The following is a 22,065-nucleotide window of genomic DNA, read 5'->3' as shown; positions in this document are numbered from 1 at the left end:
ACATACTAACATCGTATCATACTGATCACATACTAACATTATATCATAAATTGACAGATAAACATTGCATGGGTTATGTATACCCCTTCGGTATCTTCCAACCGGTAACTGCCATCGGTATCTTTCAACCGGTATCCGCCATCAGTATCTTTCAACCGGTAACTGCCATCATTATCTTTCAACCGGTATCCGTCATCGGTATCTTTCAATTGGTAACTGCCATCGGTATCTTTCAACCGGTATCCGTCATCGGTGTCTTTCAACCGGTAACCAAGGACTATTTTACCCCTACCACTATCATACAATAACAGGATATAACCATACACATAAGCATATCTCGCAAGCATATCACATAAGCATACCAAGATAATTATCACAAAGACAATTATCTACCAACTACCCCTGTTGGTGGGCCGGCTTTGTGGCCTTAGACCCACCCCTACTGGAAGGTAACTCACCTCTCACTGCTGAAGTCCCGAAGACTGAATCCCTCGCTGCTGAAGTCTCGCAGACTCAACCCCAGTTGTTGGATGACAGATTCCGAACTGTCAATACCAAAATAACACCCAATTAATAATTGGATTCCTCTACATAACCATGAGTACATACTTTGGATAATTACTACATTACCCCAAGCTTGGCTTTATACAAGCCCAAGGCCCAATCCATAGGCCTAAGGTCATTAAGAATCAAAGGCCAACACATGGCCTAATTTTCCAAATTGGGCCTAAGCCTATACATGGTCTCCTTCTAAGGCCCAACAATACACCCATGTGAAATTAGGGTTTCACATAAAATGACGATTAGGGTTAAGTGTTTCTCACTTAACCCATTAAGGAATTAATCCATTAAGTCCAATATTCTTCTAAATAAGTCATATGGTGTGATTGGGCTTAATCACACAATTCCATTATTCCAATAGCCCAAAAGTGGGTCCCAATAACTCCAAGCCCATAAATCCAATATTAGGGTTTTCTAAACCCTAATTAGGGTTTCCAACCCCATCATAGTCCATTAGGACCAATTGATATGTCTTTTGATCAATTAAGGATAACTAGACTCATTAAGGTTTCACTAGGCCTCTTAGTCATCTGTTTGGGCTTTTGGGTCCATTAAGCTCCATTGGGCCCCTTAGGGTTCATTAAGCCCACTAAGCCTCATTGGGCCCATTAGGGTTTCTTAGCCCAATGACCAAACATCCCAACGAGTCAAAACACCATCAAAGCACATCGCCACCCGACACAGCGGCCGGTGGTGGCAGGAGGCGGCAGCCACCACCCTAAGGTGGTTTTTTTAGTTTCTTTCCATTATTAAATTTTTAATTTACACTTTACAATGCTAAAACTCAAAATAAACACATACACTAAACAACATAAAACACACACAGCCACCCTATGGTGGCCGACATTGGCAGAAGGTGGTAGCCACCACCTCATGGTGGCGGCAGTGGCGGCTCTTGCGAATTCCGACCAAACAACCCATACAACACCTTCTCATTGCAGCAATACACACACTTACACGCACCAACACACACAAATCCTTTTTCTTGGACAAAAACACCAGCGCCGAAAACAATACGAGATGGTGGCAACAACATCGAAGTTAGCGGCGGTAGGCAGCTGGTCGACAATGGAAAGGGTCAACAGCAACGGCGAACAACGACTCTATGGCGGCATATGGGCTTACCAACGAACTTCCGGTCACTCAAGACCCTCGCAGTAGCAAAACCTCACTCGATCGTCGGTCTTGGCGGCCATCTCGGTGAACGCGTCAATTCCGGTAGCAGGGATGTGACGGAGGCAACCCCCGACGAAGCAGCAGCAATTGAAGTCGTCCCAAAGGTTGCGGCGGCTAGGGACCCTTGCTCCAACTTGGTCTCTAACAGGTCTCTCGGTCAGGAGGATGGGCTCGACTGTTGGATTCAGTGGTCCTAGTCGTCGGCGGCTGATCGGAGGTGGCATGTTGGCGCCGTCGATGGGGAGACATAAGGGTGAAGTGGCGGCTGATGTTCTACTTTAGGGTTAGGGTTCGCATGGTGGAATAAGGTGACATGTTTAATACTCGTATCCCATACAAACTTTGCGTCCAAATGATGCCTTTGGTCCCTCCTTCCCATTTTCTTTTGAAGATTAGGATACAATTTACCATTTAAACCCTGCCCCTTGAAATCCTTAGCAAAATAAGTCCGGATTTTACTAAACAACCCCCAACTTCTAAAATCTTTAAAAAACTAATCCGAAATTTACCTTTTAAACCCCCAACTTTCAATTATGACATATTCAGCCTTTCCATCTCATTTCCTTTTCAATTAAACCCAAATAATTACCACAGAGCACCTGACTTCATTAATATTTATAAACTGAGTCCGTAACTTACACTTTTAACCCCCGACTTCTAAAATGTGGCATTTAACTCCTCGAACCCAACGCTCGACATATATATGTGTTTATTTTAGGCTACCATTCGTCCATTAATTTATTTATTTAACTAATAAATAAATGGGTGTTACAACTCTCCCCCACTTAAATTAGATTTCGTCCTCGAAATCACTCCTTACTATATCTTATATGCCAAACCACTTCTAGTAACATGATCTCCGCCTTAGGCACACCTTAACCTTCCCAGGGTAGCTGTGACCAATCTTTGCAAATCCCTAACATCCTCATATGAACGAATTCCTCGCAATAGGATCACATCTACTTCGTCTGAATCTACTATCTCCAGATGGTATGATTCCCTGACAGACCACTCATACTGAATCATCATCGGCGAATCTAGTCTGTTTATCCCTCGACTGGCTACTCAACTACTGATAACCTGAGGCTCCCACTAGAAAATGGAAATCACAGAACCAATTATCCTTGTAGACCACTAATACTTGGCCAAGGCTCAGATACTCCCGCTGTGAGTGACCTGTCACTCCCCAAATCATCTAACTAGTCCGTCCATACTCGCAACCTGAAACACAAGTTCTAACACTGCCCAATGCTGAAACTGCTTGAACACTGAGGCAGCATGCTGCTACATCGCTGCTTCCTAAAATCTATCGAGACCTTTATGGTCTCAATTCATCCATCAGTCATCTGCAATTTTGGGTTTCTGTCCGGTTGCGGAGCCAAATGACTCCCACTTAGTCATCTCACCCGACTCCTGAACGATATCCTTCTCTAGAACTAGTTGCCACTAGTTATCCTGCCACTGTGACTCTAACAACTTATGATCTATCCTATCGGTTCCATGCGTCGAATCCTGACGTCACCAAACCCAAGGCTAAAAGTGATGGCTCCATGACCAACGGTAGCCTTATATCATACACAAACCTAAGCAATACATTGTTTCCCTGATCTCATAAATGAAGTGACGTTCCAACTGTCGTATCGTTGGCTCAACCAGATCTAATCCATTAGGTAATCCCAAAATCCAAACCGTGGATTTCCATATCCTCACTGCTGCACCCGAACTGGTGTATACTATTGTTCCTTTCGCATCCTAACAACGCACTCATGCTATCTACCAACCTAGTGAATGCTACAGCTACACCCGCAGACTTACAATACTCCCCATGCTAACTGACCATTAGTGAATGCTATGGCTACCCCTGTAGTCTTACAACACTTTCCAAACTATCTGACTGCTAGTGAATACTATAGCTACCCCCATAGTCTTACAACACTTTCCAAACTATCTGACTGCTGGTGAATGCTACGGCTATCCCCGTAGTCTTAAACACTTTCCAAACTGGGTCGAACACACACTCGACCTAACACACAACTGAGAATCGGTGCCTCGCACAACTGCTGTCTGAGAGTCTCGAAGGTTGTCTATTGCTCAGGCCCCCAACTAAGGACCACCGATCTCTTGGTCAGCCGGGTCAAAAGAACTGTAATCTCGGAGAAGTCCCGCATAATTCTCCAGTAATAACCCGCTAAACCCAGGAAACTCCGAATCTCAGGTGGAGACCTTAGAATCTCCTACTACATCTCGGCCTCTATCTTGGCCGGATCGACTAGAATACCCTTCGGGTTGACAAGGTGCCCAAGAGATTGCACCCCGCGCAATCAGAACTCACATTTGGAGAACTTCATAAAAAGTCTCTCCCCCACTTTGATTCAACTAAGTCTTTACGGCACGCGAGAATTGAAGGATTCCCAATCCTTCTCGTTTTCGAGTATCCCACCGATTACAACATGTGCTTACCAATGCTAGCGATTAATCACAGGTTAAACCTTAAGATCGCCCATACTCGGAAATCTTGATGAGTACTCTTGAAATCTAGTCCAGTCTAACACCTCGGTCCATCTCCCATGCTGACAACTAGAGGCTCTAATCCTGACCCAATATTCTCTGAATAATACTCCAACACAGATCCCGACAAAGATCCGGGATGAGAACGGTACACGCAGAATCCACCCCGTAAAATACATCCCTCTATAGGTTCATCAAGGACTTTTCGGCATGCAAGATGGCATATATGATCCTTGATAACCTGGAGAAAACCGACCCGAGGTCCGACTTATCCAAACTCACCCACCACTCCAAAGCGATATGTATTCCCAACATCCATCTAGTAGCAGTAGAAGACGACATACCCGCAACATCTGGAGGAATGCTAATCACCTTCTGCTGACATGATCAACCTCGCTACCCTGCAGTAGCCTAAACCCTCAGAGCGACAAACTCCCTTGTGCACTGTCTTGTACGTGTTGCACTAATTCAGGCCCTGCTGGCCATTCACATGAGGATCAAAAGTCATGGATCTCTTCCCGGTACCCTCTACTATACGCACTTGGCACGACCCTCTCTTCCCAGGGTGCTCCAAATCGATCTCGCATCTTCAACTCTTAGAAATCATATCCTTCAGGGTCTGACACCCTGCCACACTCACTAGCTCACTTACCGATAGCTAAGCTGCAACAACTGGAACATCCTCTGTCCCCAAACCAGGTGACGAACTCCTCCCAGAAGCTTCTCAGATTCACCAAGACTCTCACCGATTCGAGTATGGATCCTGTGCTTTCAGTAGTACGGGCCCAATACTCCCTTCCACACCTATCCATACTTTCCTTAGCAATCCTCCCGAATCCTCTAAGTTACTTCCTCAAACTGGTACACCCAGTATCACTAAACCTCACTACTAACCCACTGAAACATATCATAGGCTCTCCTAGGTTCCCGAACTCACCCAGTCCTCAGCTGCTGAAAGATTCCCAGTAATGTCAACTAGCTATTTCATGAATATAGCTAGCTCACATTACTAAGAGTCCCACAAAGCACAGAGCAAGCAACATTCAGAAAATGGAAAATCTAACCATCATATTCCAATCAAACCATTTTATCCTCTACTCAGGAGTCTGTACATGCAATTCAAAGGTTCATACAATCAGGCATAACCTAAACAGGCTATCCTATCACTGACTAATCAGTACTAGCATGAAAGTCTACAAGAACATACAATAGGCATATAAGGCATCCTGCTAGATCCTCATCCCTAATCTAGCATGCAGTTCTCATAATCATATCATAACATAACATCTATGGGTATCTTGGGAAAAACTTACTTGATCTCGGCTGATTGCTCGCATCACACACCTTGTCCTTTTTAAAATTCTTTTCTCTTTCAATTTCTTTTGAAACTTCTTTGTATAAAATGATTTTACTTTTGAAAATTTTCATACCAAGTCCTTAGTTTGAGTTCAGACACACCCGTGTGTGAGCTCGAAACCCTCAAACCAAGGCTCTGATACCAACTTGTAACATCCCAAAATTCAAGGCCAAAAATTTCATTTTTAAGTAGGTTATTACATAAAACCCAAGTTTTAATAATCCAAAATATAACATTATGAAACAATATCATAGTATAATCCCAAGGATCTCGTGTGCAAAAAACATAGTGTGATGCGCTGCGACCAAGCCGACTCCTTTCCTTTGTAACAAAGTACCTGAAACCAAAATTGTAAACCGTAAGCACGAAGATTAGTGAGTTCCCCCATCATACCTCATACCACATAATACCATCGGTATCTTTCAACCGGTAACAGCCATCGGTGTCTTTCAACCGGTATCTGCCATTGGTATCTTTCAACCGGTAGCCGGGGACTATTTCACCCCTACCAATATCACATAATAATGTATCCTGATCATACTGGTCGCATACTAACATTATAAACATATTGATCAAATACTAACATCATAACATACTGATAACACACTAACATCATAACATACTGATCACATACTAACATCATAGCATACTGATCACATACTAACATCATAACATATTGATCACATAATAACATCATATCATATTGATCACATACTAACATCGTATCATACTGATCACATACTAACATTATATCATAAATTGACAGATAAACATTGCATGGGTTATGTATACCCCTTCGGTATCTTCCAACCGGTAACTGCCATCGGTATCTTTCAAGCGGTATCCGCCATCAGTATCTTTCAACTGGTAACTGCCATTGTTATCTTTCAACCGTTATCCGTCATCGGTATCTTTCAATCGGTAACTGCCATAGGTATCTTTCAACTGGTATCCGTCATTGGTATCTTTAAACCGGTAACCAGGGACTATTTCACACCTACCACTATCATACAATAACATGATATAACCATACAGCCAGGCATATTTGGGGTACTGACCTACCCTCTGGTCCTAACGACCGAGTCAGGGAAAACTATTCCCTGCTACTACCATGAACACACATAGCATATCACATAAGCATATCTCGCAAGCATATCACATAAGCATACCAAGATAATTATCACAAAGACAATTATCTACCAACTACCTCTGTTGGTGGGCCGACATTGTGGCCTTAGACCCACCCCTACTGGAAGGTAACTCACCTCACACTAATGAAGTCCCGAAGACTGAATCCCTCGCTGCTGAAGTCCTGCAGACTCAACCCCAGCTGCTGGATGACAGATTCTCGAACTGTCAATACCAAAATAACACCCAATTAATAATTGGGTTCCACTACATAACCATGAGTACATACTTAGGATAATTACTACATTACTCTAAGCTTGGATTTATACAAGCCCAAGGCCCAAGGTCAATTAAGAATCAAAGCCCAATACATGGCCCAATTTTCCAAATTGGGCCTAAGTCTATACATGGTCTCCTTCTAAGGCCCAACAATACACCCATGTGAAATTAGGGTTTCACATAAAATTACAATTAGGGTTAAGTGTTTCTCACTTAACCCATTAAGGACTTAATCCATTAAGTCCATCATTCTTCTAAATAAGTCATATGGTGTGATTGGGCTTAATCACACAATTCCATTATTCCAATGGCCCAAAAGTGGGTCTGAATAAGTCCAAGCCCATAAATCCAATATTAGGGTTTCCTAAACCCTAATTAGGGTTTCCAACGCCATCTTAGTCCATTAGGCCCAACCGATATGTCTTTTGATCAATTAAGGATAACTAGACTCATTAAGGTTTCACTAGGCCCCTTAGTCATCTGTTTGGGCTTTTAGGTCCATTAAGCTTCATTGGGCCCCTGAGGGTCCATTAAGCCCACTAAGCCTCATTAGGCCCATTAGGGTTTCTTAGCCCCTTGACCAAACATCCCAACGAGTCAAAACACCATCAAAGCACATCGCCACCCGAAACGGTGGCCGGTGGCGGCAGCCACCACCCTAAGGTGGTGGTTTTTTGTTTCTTTCAATTATTCAATTTGTAATTTACACTTTACAATGCTGAAACTCAAAATAAATACATCACTAAACAACATAAAATACACACAGCCACCCTATGGTGGCCGGCAGTGGCAGAAGGTGGCAGCCACCACCTCATGGTGGCGGCAGTGGCGACTCTTGCGATTTCCGGTCAAACAACCAATACAACACCTTCTCACAGCAGCAATACACACACTTACACGCACCAACACACACAAATCCTTTTTATTGGACAAAAACACCCAACACCCACCTGCGTGTTTGATTCTGGATGGCGTTCAGATAGATAGATTAGCGGTAAGGCATTGGGCGTCAATTATGGCAAGGTGGAAGTGTTGTAAGACTACGGGGTGGCCTGTAGCATTCACTAGTTAACAGTTAGTGCGGAAGTGTTGTAAGACTGCAGGGTGGCCTGTAGCATTCACATGTCCCTGTTCAGCGGTGAGATTATGGAAAATATGTGAGTTGCTCACGGATTTCTTAAGATGGTTTAGGCTAAGGAAGGCCTATTCGCAAGGCTGTGGGAGGGCCGCAACGTGTTTGGTGTCAGTAATTGGTAGGTCGTGGGAGACCGGATATGAGGTAAGACTACTGTTAGTCCTATAGTGTTCATCTTAGCAATGGGTTTAGTATCGAGATGGTTCGGGTAATTATTGTCGGTCGAATTTTCCTTTCGGAGGTTGTGTGGGGCGACTGTGAAGGTGTTCTTTGGCTCAGCAACCAGGCAAGAACCCGATAATCCAGATAGTTGGCAGATAAGTTAGGACCAGGGAGGTCTTTGTTACTTTTGGAAAGCAGATAGGAGGCAGTGTGATGCTTCGGGTTGAAGTAGTTATTTGAGGACTCATGTGTGTGGAGTAGCTTGTTGATTGAAAGTGCTAAGTCACTTTAAATGATCTCAAAGTAATTGATGTGACCCTACTGCGCAGCTCTCGTTTCAGTCTAACCGTTGTAGGATGAATCTTCTACTCGAACGATAATTTGAGCCTTCTGTCAAGTATAATTATTCTGTAGCGGCTTATGGTCAGTGGCTTTGTTTTTGTAGGTTGCGTCAAGATAATCAGGGTTGGAAGTATTATGTTGGTCTGTTATTTGATGAGGTTTTGGCATGGTAATATTTCAGCGTGGGCGGTTCGTCGGGGAGACAGACCATTATATATTTAGATCTTGGAAAATGTAGAAGTGGTTTTGTAGAAGCTAAAGGTTCATTTTCTTTGGGATTGAAGTTTCGGTTGTCTTGGGATGGTTGTCTTATACGCATAATCTTTGGTTGTGTTCCTCATCTTGTTGTTTAATTGGGTACTAGTAAGGAGCCATTTCGAAGACGAAATCTAATTTAAGTGGGGAGAGTTGTAACACTGGGTTTTGGATTTTCTTTGTTGCTTAAGGCTGCGGCCCAGTCATCAGTTTTCATAAGGTTTAGGGCCTTAGAAAAGGAAGGATTTGGTCTAATTCGGATATGGGTGTCATAGTATAAGTGATCCAAGTGTTCGGTTGTGTCTTCGGAGGCCAAGAGTATAATCTTAATTGGATATCTCAATATTTTATGGATATTGGGTTTTGTTCAGGAGGTTTTAAGGTCTGGTTGTGTTATTGGAAGCGTAGGGCCTCTTGCCACCTTTTTGTGGGTATAAGGTTCGTTGGAAATGGACCTAGGATGAGGGAGTTATAACATTTTGAAGTTATTAGCAGAGTTGGCTCCTTGATGGAAAAGCTTGCGTCCCGGTCCCATACTTGCAAGGTGGCATGCGCGTGTTTGGATGGGTACACTCAGCGTATAAGGTTAACTGGTCACAAGTGGTTTGCGAGTATGTTGGGTGTACTAAGGGGTACGCAGGGCGTACTCCCTTTAGAGAAAAACCTTAATTTTGGGGTTCCTACCCTATGTAAAGAACATTATACCACCCCTTTGGTCATTTTAAGTCAGCCACAACCTCTTTTCACGTTTATGAAACCCTAGAGTGCCTTAGGTGAAGCTTTGATCTTGAAAGAAGATTCTGTGTGGTTTATACAAGAGATGAAGAAGGTGAAAGACTCAACCTCTAGAGAAGAGCCTAGAGATCCAATGTTAGTATCTCCATTTCGAGACTTTAGAGGTATAAAGTCTCTATCTTGGCTATTCATTTTATAGATTTACTTTGGGTTGGTTTTTGGCCATTTTAGTCTCTTTTTCTAGGTCTTGGTGAGCTAGGGTTGTTTCAGGAGCTCAATCTAGTAGATCTAGACATTTTAAGGGTCCCTTATTCATAAAGGTGCAAGATTTGTGGATTTTTTTAGTTCACGCATGAGTTAAGACCATCCATTAAGCTCTTTTGAGATCTAGAGCCCCATTAAGCCATGTATACTAGTAAAGTTGCCAACTTTACTTGAAAAGTCATCCATAGGAATCAGACTGGAGAGTTTGGAGTAAGGTTGAGGTTATTAAGTGTTTAATGGAGAAGTTTGGGGTCCAGGGAAGTACGCAGGGCGTGCCCACCTAGTATACTGCACGTACTGGCCCCAAAGGGTGTACGCTTGGCATACCAGATAAGTACGTAGGGTGTACTCGGCCTGGTTAACCTGTCTTGTTTTGTTGACTTTTTGGGCTTTGGACCATGGACCTGGAGTTAGTTAGGGTTGACCATTCATTATTTCAGGCCTTTTGGATATCAGGCCTTCTCGGTATAGGTCCATGATGGATTTGGGCCTAATTGGGGTAATTGGGCCTTATTGAGCCTTGTGGTGTCATTATGAGTTTGGATTATCATTTGGGTTTGTATTGTTTGAGGTTTAGTTAGGCTAGCTATGAATATGTGTTTTGGCTCAGAAAAAGTAAATGGGCTTTAAGGAAAGGCTTATGTAAGGTTTGGGCCCAATTTGGAAAATTGGGCCATTAGTGGGCTTGTATGGATCTTGTGGTTTTGGGATTGTTTGGTTTTGGGCTTGGGCCTTAATTGTGAGTCTTGTTGGGCTAGGGGTAAAATGGTCATTTTACCCCAAGTTTGGGCCTTAATTGTGAGTCTTGTTGGACCTGAACCAGGGGCACCTTTATATTCCTCAAGACCATCACCTTCCTATCCAAAATCGCTATCACTCTCCCAATATAGTTCAGGCGTGCATTGACTTGAGTGTCTTCTAAAAGTACCACTATCGTCTCATCGGCTACACACTTCCTCAATTGAGACATGTGGAAGGTATTATGAATCTGACTCAACTCTACAAGTAGCTCCAACCGATAAGCTACTTTACCTACTCGAGTGAACACCCTAAAAGGACCAATGTATCTAGGGCCCAGCTTGCCCCATTTCTTGAATCGGATCACCCCTTTCCATGGGGATACCTTCAGGAGAACAAAATCTCCGAGCCAAAACTCTAGCTCGGATTTTCGCCGGTCTACGTAACTCTTCTGGCGACTTTGGGCCGTCAGTAACCTCTACCTTACCTGTTGAATCTGCTCAGTCATCTTAAGCACTATCTCAATGCCACTCATCACTCTCTACCCCACCTATCCCCTACAGATGGGAGTCCAACACCTCCTCCCATATAAGAGCTCAAAAGGAGGCATAACAATACTGGAATGATGGTTGTTGTTATACGAAAACTCAGCCAAGGGAAAATAAGTGTCCCAACTTCCACCGAAGTCCATAACACATGCACGCAGCATGTCCTCAAGCATCTAAATTGTCAGCTCACTCTGCACGTCTGTCTGTGGGTGGTATCTGGTACTGAAGTGCAACCGGGTACACAAATCCTCATGAAACTTCTTCCAGAACCTGGAAGTAAAGCGCACATCTCGATCTAACACTATCGATGTTAGCACTCCATGTCGTGCTACCACCTCTCTCACATAAATCTCGACCAATTTCTCTGCAGAAGAGTTCTCACTGATAGCCAAAAAGTGAGCACTCTTCGTCAACCGGTCCATAATCACCCATATCGCGTCGACACCTCGTGCGGTTCTCGGTAATTTGGTGATAAAATCCATGGAAATCTGTTCCCACTTCCACTGGGGAATCTCTAGAGGCTGCAATGGGCCATGTGGACGCTGGTGCTCCGCCTTAACCTGACGACAGGTCAAGCATCTCTCAGCTAACCATGCCACATCTCTTTTCATACAGGGCCACCAATAATCTCTCTTCAAATCCAAATACATCTTGTTGGCCCCTGGATGGATTGAGAATCTTAACAGATGAGCCTCCTCCATCAAAATACGTCGAGCTCCGCCTATATAAGGTACCCATATCTGCCCACGAAAAGTCATAAGCCCCTGACTATCCGTCTCAAACTCGGAAACCTGTCCAATCACCCGCTCATTATTGCGGTTCTCCAGTTCACGGCCTCCACCTAAGCCTCTCGAATGGTATCTAATACTAGAGTCATCATTGTTATCCTCATGCACACATCTCGGATCGGAGCACTCACTGCTCTACGACTTAAGGGATCGGCTACCACATTAGCCTTGCCCAGATGATACAAGATGTCACAATTGTAGTCTTTCACTACTTCCAACGTCCTCCTCTGTCTCATATTCAGGTTGAGTTGATCCATGAGGTACTTCAGGATCTTCTGGTCCGTGTATATGGTACACCGGACACCATAAAGGTAGTTGCGCCAAATCTTGAGGGCGAACACCACCGCCCCCAACTCCAAATCGTGGGTAGGATACCTCGTCTCGTGAGGCTTCAATTGCCTCGATACATATGCTATCACGTGTCCCCTCTACATCAAAATGGCTCCCATCCCTTATATAGATGCATCACAGTAAACTACGAAGTCCTCCACTCCCTTGGGAAAGGCTAACACTGGAGCTTCGCACAATCTATGGCGAAGAGTCTCGAATGAGGCCTGTTGCTCGGGCCCCTAGACAAAAGTAACACCCTTCTAGGTCAATCTAGTTAGAGGAACAACAATCTTGGAGAAATCTCTGATAAATCTCTAGTAATAGTCGGCCAAACCTAGAAAACTCTTGATCTCAGATGGGGATCTCGGCACATCCCATCGCATAACTGCCTCAATCTTGGCCGGGTCGACCAAAATCTTATTCTGATTAATGAGGTGCCCCAGGAACTAGACCTCTCGTAACCATAAATCACACTTGGAGAATTTGGCTTAAAGCCTCTCCATCCTCAATACTCCAAGAATCTCCTAAAGATGCTCCTCATGCTACTCTTTGGACCTCGAGTATACCAAAATATCATCGATGAACACGATCACCGACCGATCCAACATGGGCCTGCACACCCGGTTCATGTGATCCATGAACGCTGCCGGTGCATTGGTAAGTTCGAAAGGCATCACCACAAACTTGTAGTGCCCATAATGAGTCCAAAGGCTGTCTTCTGGATATCCTCCTCACAAAATCTCATCTGATGATATCCAGATCTCAAATTAATCTTGGAAAACCAAGATGCCTCCTGCAACTGATCAAATAAATCATCGATCCTCGATAGCGGATAACGATTCTTGACCGTCAGCTTGTTCAACTCCCGGTAATCGATGCACATCCGATGTGAACCATCCTTTTTCTTGACAAAAAGGATCGGTGCTCCCCACGGTGAGCTACTCAATCTGATAAAACCCTTCCCCAGCAGCTCCTGGAGTTGTAAGGATAACTCCTGCATCTTAGGTGGCGCAAGGCGATAAGGTACCTTGGAAATAGGTGTCACACCCGTAACAAAATCAATCCGGAACTTCACTTGCATCTCGGGAGTCACACCCGACAATTCCTCGGGGAAAACGTCTGGAAACTCGCACACTATCAGAACCTCGAAGATAGAACTCAGCCTCTCTGTAGCAACCCGCGTATCCATCACATACGCCAAAAAGCCCATACAACCTTGCTGTAGACTCTGTTTGCCCTGGCAGCAGAGTAGAAAGCTGATCCAGATCTGGTACCCTCACCATACACCGTAAGCACTCCCCCACTAGGGTCTCATATGGTCACCATCTGATGCTCATAGTCGATCACAACTCCAAACTGAATAAACCAATCCATGCCCACTATGACACAGACATCACCCATCGCTATCAGCACCAAATCTATCAGGAACTCGACACCAAAAATCTCTAGTACACATCCTCAGAATACATCAGTGGCAAAAACTGCATGCTCGTTGGCTATAGAAACCCTAAGAGGTCGACTCAACACCTTTCGTCTGATACTGATGTGACGACTAAAAGCTAATGACACGAAGGATCGACTCGCACCCGAGTCAAATAACACCAAAGCAGGTACAAAACTCACAAGAAAACTACCTATATACAACACAGTATAAGCATAAAAAATCTCAAAATACCAGAAATAAGAAAATACATACCAGCCACGACATCAGGTACTGCGCAGACCTCCTCCGTTGTCAGCTGAAAAGCTCTCCCACAAGCTCTCGGTGTCTCGACCTTTTCTAGCCGACTATCAGTAGAACGTAAAGCAGCAGGAGTGTAACAGCCCGGAATTCCAGGTATTGTTATATTTATGATTTTGGGTGTTTTAAGAGGGGACTCGGCGAGTTGGAGCTCAGACTCGCCGAGTAGGATCACGGATCTGGTCGCGGGATCGCGACTGGACTCGACGAGTCGGGGCACAGACTCGGCGAGTCCGCGCTGTTTAGCGAAACCCTAACCGTCCAGGTTTGGGACGTATATAAGGGGCCTTATGGCCGTCATTGTTCACCCTAGTCCTGTGAGTGAAACCCTAATTCGATTGTGAGCATCTGGAGCAAGGTAGAAGACCATTATTGATCTTGGAAGTGTTATTTTGCAAGGAGGAGGAGGCTTGGTTAAGGGAACAACAAGAGAAGCCACATTCTGAGGATTGGGGACACAGAGCAACGTTGTTCAGGTATTATTTTCGAGTTGCATTCTTCTATGTTGATGTGTATATGGATTTAGGGTTTATTGAACCCTTTTGTGGCTAGATTGAGTGTTTCCTTAGTCCCCCAAGCGATTGGAACCCTATATTGGGACCCTTGGAAGTCCAGAATGTCCCATTCCTGAGTATTTCGGGAATCAATGGAGGTTTTGGATTGGAATCCTTATGCCTTAGGTCAAAATGTAAATTATGAGTCATGGGGTGCATTATGAGCACCGAAATGAGGACCTTACGTGATGAACCAGTCTAGGAAGGCCAGACCAATGAATTGTCGGAGCAAATCTGACCTTAGAAAGCAGTTTGAGCGGTTGCGTGGCATGGACTCGCCGAGTCCGATGAACAGACTCGGCGAGTAGCTTGAAGATTAACTAGGACTCGTCGAGTTGTTCTTCAGACTCGGCGAGTTGAGTCGGGGTGGCCCCGCGATTCTTCTAGGAGGAACTCGTCGAGTCAAGGGGGATACTCGACGAGTAGAAAGGGAATCTTAGAGAATTGGTGAGGACGTCTAGACTCGCCGAGTCGCCCTAGCACTCGCCGAGTCCGGTCAAGTTGACCGTTGACCGTTGACCAGGGTTGACCTATGGTTGACTTCTTAGGGATAGTCAAACTTAGAAGATAAAAGTGTTAATAAGAGATGTATGATGTTATAGGGAGATTGTAGCTCGGCGGATCGAGCACGAGTGACTTCGGGATTTGCTAGCCTTCAATATTCACTAGGTGAGTCTTCTCACTATACCGTACCCGGAAGGGTTTGACTGTGTGACCGGAAGGTCGGATATGATATGTGATATATGTGCTATATGTGATAAGTTAATTGTTATGCGTGCTATGTATGCTTATGTGGGCCGGAAGGCAATATGTTATGGGCCGGAAGGCGATTATGTTATGGGTCGGAAGGCGTTGTGTTGTGGACCGTAAGGTTGGCGTGGGTAGGACCGGAAGGTTTACCCAGCAGGGACGGAAGTCCCCTGAGAAAGGCGTATGTGCGTAAGTTGTATTTTGGGGAACTCACTAAGCATTTATGCTTACAGTTGTTATGTATGTGTTTCAGGTACTAGCGAGGACCGTGGGAAGGCGCCGGCGTGATCTGTACACACTGATAGATGTTTTGTGATCTTAGGATTCATATGATTTGTATTTTGACATGACACTTGGAATGTTTATGCCTTGTTTGAATGAAAATACTTTATTTTGAAATGAAAAATTTGTTTGAAAATTTACGTTGTTACAAGGAGCGGAACCTTAGGCTACTCCCTGAATAAACTGAGGGCACTCGGCCTTCCGATGGCCGGTCTGGTTATAGTGAAACCAAACTGCAAACCGCTTGGGTCAATCCTTCGCCATGTGCCCCTCTTTGCCACATTTGTAGCAAATCCTTGCCCATCATGATCCCTCATGACTCTTGCCGCACTTGCCACAAGTGCGGCCCTTCTTTCCCCCAGCTATCGTATCAACAAGCTATGCCCGCTTCGTAGCCGACTACGACTATATAAACCTCCTGTCTCTACCTCGTGACTTCGCCTCCTCTCTGGTCTGCAACTCTAGCTCAATCTCCCTCCTCCTGGAATTGCTATGAAGCTTAGCCAATTTCCGGTATGACAAGTTTGCCATGAACTCCCGTATATCCCTCCTCAGTATGCTCAGATATCGGCTCACACGCGCCTGCTCAGTAGACACGTGCTCAGGGCAAAACAACACCCTCTCATGGAACATCCTTGTGATCTCAGACACAGTTTCTATCTTCTGCTCGAGAGACAGAAACTCCTGGGCTAACTGTTCCCTCTCAACCGGGAGAACATACTCGTCTTCGAACAACTGTGTAAATATCTCCCCATGTCACTGCAACATGATTTGCAGGAGTAAAGTTGTCTGTCACAAACTTCTGCTAGTCCTTCGCTCCCAAGCGAAGCTAGTTCAGTGCAAACCGAACTCTAGGTGCTCGGGGCATAAACACGTGTAAAAACACCCCTCAATGTCGGAAACCCATCTCATAGCAGCAATCGGATCCTGTGTTCCCTCAAACTCTGGTGTCTTCGTGTTGCTGAACTCCTGGAACAACAACGAGTCACCTCCTTGTGGCCTAGCAGCAGCTACGACTGCGGTAGCTGTAGAAACAGCAGCCTCAGTAACAATAGCAAATCGCTCATCGAATGTCTCAATCAGTGTGGTATTAAAATACCCAAACATCTCCGGTATCGCCTCTCGAATAGCTGCGGCCACCTCCTCATGAATGATCCTGCGGATCTCCTCGTCACTGATACTACTGCTCTCTAGTTTATTACGCATACCCACCACGATGTCTCTGAAACACAACACAAAAATCACCAGAGACTCGTTCGAGCATACTCACACTCGATTTCCTGTCCCTACATGCTCTTTAGTAACCTAAGGATTCTTGATTGGGTCGCATACAGATTCGGTGTTTTCAGTAGTACGGGCCCAATACTACCTTCCACACCAATCTATAGTCGCCCCAAGTCCTCCTCCTAGGATCCTAATTCACATGTAATCTATCTATCGCGAATATTAACTACTCTCTCAGTAGGCTCCTCATATGCTCATCTAGGTATCTCTCCTAGATTATCCCTCGTCTCAAACTCTTTCTAAGAGATTCCTGCTAGATACTCCTACTCGGCTCATTCTCAGGGAAAATAACAGATAGCAACAACTCCTAGGCTGAGGCATCACAAATCAGACAAATCTAGCCCTATAATATGAAATACCTAGCCTATCCTCTAGCATGCATCCCTAACATCTCATAAATATCTCGTAATATAAACAATTAAGGGTATTTTGGGAAATCATCTTTGGGGCTCTGGCTGATTGTACACACTGCTCCATCTCCTTTTTCTCTTAAAAACTCTTACTCATTTTAGAAAAATCATTTCTCTTTGAAAATCTTTCTCAAACCCTCAGTTTCAATTCAGACATACTCGAGGGTACATTGGAATCCCTCAAACCAAGGCTCTGATACCAAATTGGGGTCTAGGGCAGTACGTTGGGCGTACCCACCTGGTACACTGCGCGTACTGGCCCCAAAGGGTGTACGCTTGGTATGCTAGATGAGTACATAGGGCGTACTCGGCCTGGTTGACCCTTCTTGTTTTGTTGACTTTTTGGGCTTTGGACCATGGACCTGGAGTTGGCTAGGGTTGACCATTCATTATTTCAGGCCTTTTGGGTATTGCGCCTTCTCGGTATAGGTCCATGGTGGATTTGGCCTAATTAGGGTAATTGGGCCTTATTGAGCCTTTTGGTGTCATTTTGAGTTTCGATTATCATTTGGGCTTGTATTGTTTGAGGTTTAGTTGGGCTAGCTATGAATATGTGTTTTGGTTCAGAAAAATTAAATGGGCTTTATGGAAAGGCCGATGTAAGGGTCGGGCCCAATTTGGGAAATTGGGCCATTAGTGGGCTAGTGTGGATCTTATGGTTTTGGGCCTGGGCCTTAATTGTGAGTCTTGTTGGGATAGGGGTAAAATGGTCATTTTACCCAAAGTTTGGATTATGGATCATGGTTTGGAACCCAATTGCTAATTGGGTGATATTTTGGTATTATTATCTTAGGAAGTTTTCAGGGCAACAGCTAAGGATTTCTTGCAGTGAACTTCAGCATTCGATGTGAGTCACATTTCATAGAATTCGTGGGTCGAAGGCACCAAGGCCGACCCACTAGTTGTGATATGGCATGATGATTGTCTTTGTGATAATTATCGGTTGTGCGTGTATTATTTGATCATTTAGTGAACTGTGTGATATCATATATGTAACACCGTAAATTTTCAAACAAAATTTTCATTTTAAAATCACATAAATCTCATCAACACATTTAACAAAAATCCCCAAAATGTCAAATTATCAAAAACACATATTCAAAATTGTTTGAATAAAATACAGGATCCTCAAAAACATAACTCCATATCGTGTGTACAATCAAGCCGGCGCCTTCCCGTGATCCTGAGAAGTACCTGAAACACATAACACGGTAAGCACGAAGCTTAGTGAGTTCCCCAAAATACCACACACATCTCATTAGCCTCTCATGGCTATATCTCGAATAAGACCCTCCGATCAATGTGTCTTAGTGGAACCCTCCGGTCCACAAACTCGGATGGACCCTCTGGTCCTAACTCAGTAAAGCTCAGAATAATACACAACATAAATCACAAAGACATAATGCAACATATCTCAATACTCAATAAAACATACAAGACCCTCCGGTCACACAAAATTACCACTCAAGGTAAGTATAGTGAGAAGACTCACCTTGTAAGTAAGCAAAAAAATCGTGTACCCCTCACACGGTCTAATCCCTGCCTACATGTCATAAGTATCTCTAATTAACACTTTAATCACAACTCTAAATAAACCAAGCTATTTTCTCTCTCTAACTCTTGGGATGGGTAAAAGACAATTTTACCCCTCCATGGTCTCCATAATCCCTGTCTTGACCAAACCCTAAAGTCAACATATGTCAACACTCGAGTCAACAGTCCATGTTGGCCCAAATCATTGAGTGCATCTATGTGACTCATCGAGTTCCCTCGTTCCTTCAGCAATGTCACAAACATCCAACTTAACTCGTCGAGTTGTCTCATCAACTCGTCGAGTTACTCATGTACAGACTCATCGGGGAAAACCCTAGCCGACTCGTCAAGTTAGCTCTCCGACTCGTCGAGTCCTTTCAGTCTATTTTCTCATTCAGGCATTTTAAGTCAGAGTTACAACCCAAAACTCCAGATCTAGCCTCCCAAGGCTGAAATACCAAGCAAAGCTGCAAGCTATACATCCATGCATGGCACTTAGGGCTTGAAATGCCAAAACAAGTTCCATTTAAGGTCCTAAGCATAAAAGCTCTCATCTAGCTTGATAAATCTTGGAGTTTTGGGCTTAAGGGACCTCATAAGGTCCAGATATGAAGTCTCAATTTCTTGGCAAGCTCAAAATACTCAAAGTCTCGAGGAAAGATAGAAAAAGTCCTAAAAATTCTTAAAACTTCCTATCGTTTCTACCCAATCAGGCCAAATTCTCTCACGTCACGAGCTACCTTACTCTTCTCAAAGTAGTTGAGAGTTTACTGCTTTGTCACTCTTTAACAGCAGAGGTACTTTCGGTTCTTTCACCACCTAATCAATATTCTTCATCTACTTTCGGTTCACAAACGTAACCCTTGAGACTCTCGGTTTTACCACTGAGGTTTATGGTTACCCAAAATCTGTGTTGATGATCTTAGCTACATATACCACATGCTGAGTGAGACCCACAATCCAATACCAATAAGGAATTAACGGTGAATTATCATATTCTAGATTTAACTTGTTACCGGTTGAATCTTTTTTTTATGCGAGATCTTTATGAAATTGTCCAACGCCAAGGCGTTTCTTCCCAAAAGGTCCAGTTTTGTTTTATTTTTAAGATTTCAATTCCTAACCACTTATACACATATCTCACCTACTTGTTCAACAAACCACATTGGTCTCACAAGTACTTCGCCTGACCTTCGGTCTTACATTAATTATCGAGGTTCGGTTGGAGATAAGCCACTCTTAGAGCCGATAGTTGAAAAGAAGCCTTTCGATGTTTATTAACACACACTCGGTCGTAATTTTTCGGGGAACCATGCAAGCACTTCAAGTCTCTCTTGACTTTGAAGGAAGAGATTCGTGCTCAGAATCAACAGCTTTATGTCGGTTTAAGACATCACTCACATCCTATACACGTTTGATTTATTTCTTTATCTTTGTCACTCTTGCACGAAATTTTTTAAAAAAATTTCCACAATACTAATGATCGTTTTCAAGTGCATTTTGATTGACCTATGTGTTGTGCAAGCAGAAAATTCAGTTGACGAGGCATTGCGTGGATACGAATTTGAACCACTTTAACAGATAAGGAAGAAAATGGGCGCGTGAATTAAACGGCTCCTAGCCACACGCGCGATGACGTTTATCTGGGGAAACCAAGCTGTCAAATCCCGCTTTTTCAAATGACGGTTCAGAGATCGTGTAATCATAACAGAAGATTCTTTCTCTCTCATGGAAAAGGTATATAAAGGGTTTCTCACACCCATTATCCTTTCTTACCTTCTTCACCATCTCTCGAATATAACATGCGATTCTCAACTATTCATCTTCTTTCATTAAACAATGGCGGATTCATCTTCTCACCATGACCAATCTGCTTCATGTTCCCTACTTGTGATCAAGCCCAACCAAAACTTGATCATTGATATGAATCCGTTTTTGTACGACCACTACATGCTCCAGGTTGTTGAATGCCTTAAGTATTCCCCACTGGTTTTAGCACTATCTCAGGTGGAATCTGTTCCGATGTCTCTGTTATCGAAGGTTTACTCAAATGCTTCATATGATAAGAACAAGGATAGGATTTACTTTCAGATCTTTGATCGCAAAACTTCGATTTCAAAAGTTTGATTCTGTTCATTTTTAGAGCTTGCAGTCGATGCCCCTGTAATCTCTCCTGATTTTATTACGACAACTCAGCTTTTTGCCATGTTCTATGAGATGGGCTATACTGAGGTTCTTGTTTCTTTTACGAAGTTCAAGAAATTGTGTCTACCACCCCAATGGAAAGGGTTATTAACTCTACTTACAAGGGTTTGGGTGAAAGAGTAGCAGGGTCAGATGGTTCCAACAGGTGCTTCATGACCATTCTGTATGGTCTTTACAATGGCCTCAATCTAGACTATGGGTCATTGCTTTGGTCTCAAGTGGTGCAAAGCCTCAATTCTTCGACCAAGCATTTAGAGATTTCTTGTGGAAGATTCTGGACTATTGTTACGCAAAGAGCCATATCTTCACTAAACATTTCGGTGATGAAGGATGTTTTGTTATACTCTGTGGCCATCTTTCACACTAAGAAGGTGATTATCGCCGATTAATCCATATACAATCATGTTGGCTCCATCCCTGAGACAATGTCTCGCTGTGTTCCACTCAACAACACAGTTATGGAAGCTTATCGCAAACTCAGTCCTATTGGTCCTCACCAATTAACGCCTGAGATGAAGGCAGCTTTGGAAGCCGTGGAAAAACCTTCTAAACGTGGTAATAAGAAGGAAGAAAGGCCTTCTGATCCAGGAATGGGTGCATCTTCAAAAGTTGACAAATCAACGAAGGGTGATAAGGAGGGATCCAAAAAGCGGAAATCAGTGAAAGTGGGATCTTCAGCTCATCCTAAGAAAATTAAAAAGATGGCAAGAATGTCCACATCAGCTGATGATGAAGAAGAAGCTCATCTTGAGGACTCACCGAGTGGAAACACACCTCCTAGATCTCCAACTCCAACTGATGACATCCATACCAAGGTACCCACTCCACCAGATTCACCACCGAGGGTCACTATTTCCGTTTCGGTTGCTCCTATTCCTCCATCTACTATTTCAGAATCGGTTGCTCCAATACCTTCAATTTCTACAACACAACCGATTTCTTCACCGATTCCACCACCACCTGTTAACACTACTCCTATAATCACTACAACACCTATTAT

Source organism: Lactuca serriola, chromosome 5 (assembly GCF_051521515.1).
Source record: "Lactuca serriola cultivar US96UC23 chromosome 5, Lser_US96UC23_V15, whole genome shotgun sequence".
Classification (NCBI taxonomy): Eukaryota; Viridiplantae; Streptophyta; class Magnoliopsida; order Asterales; family Asteraceae; genus Lactuca; species Lactuca serriola.
Note: the sequence above shows the minus strand (reverse complement) of the source record.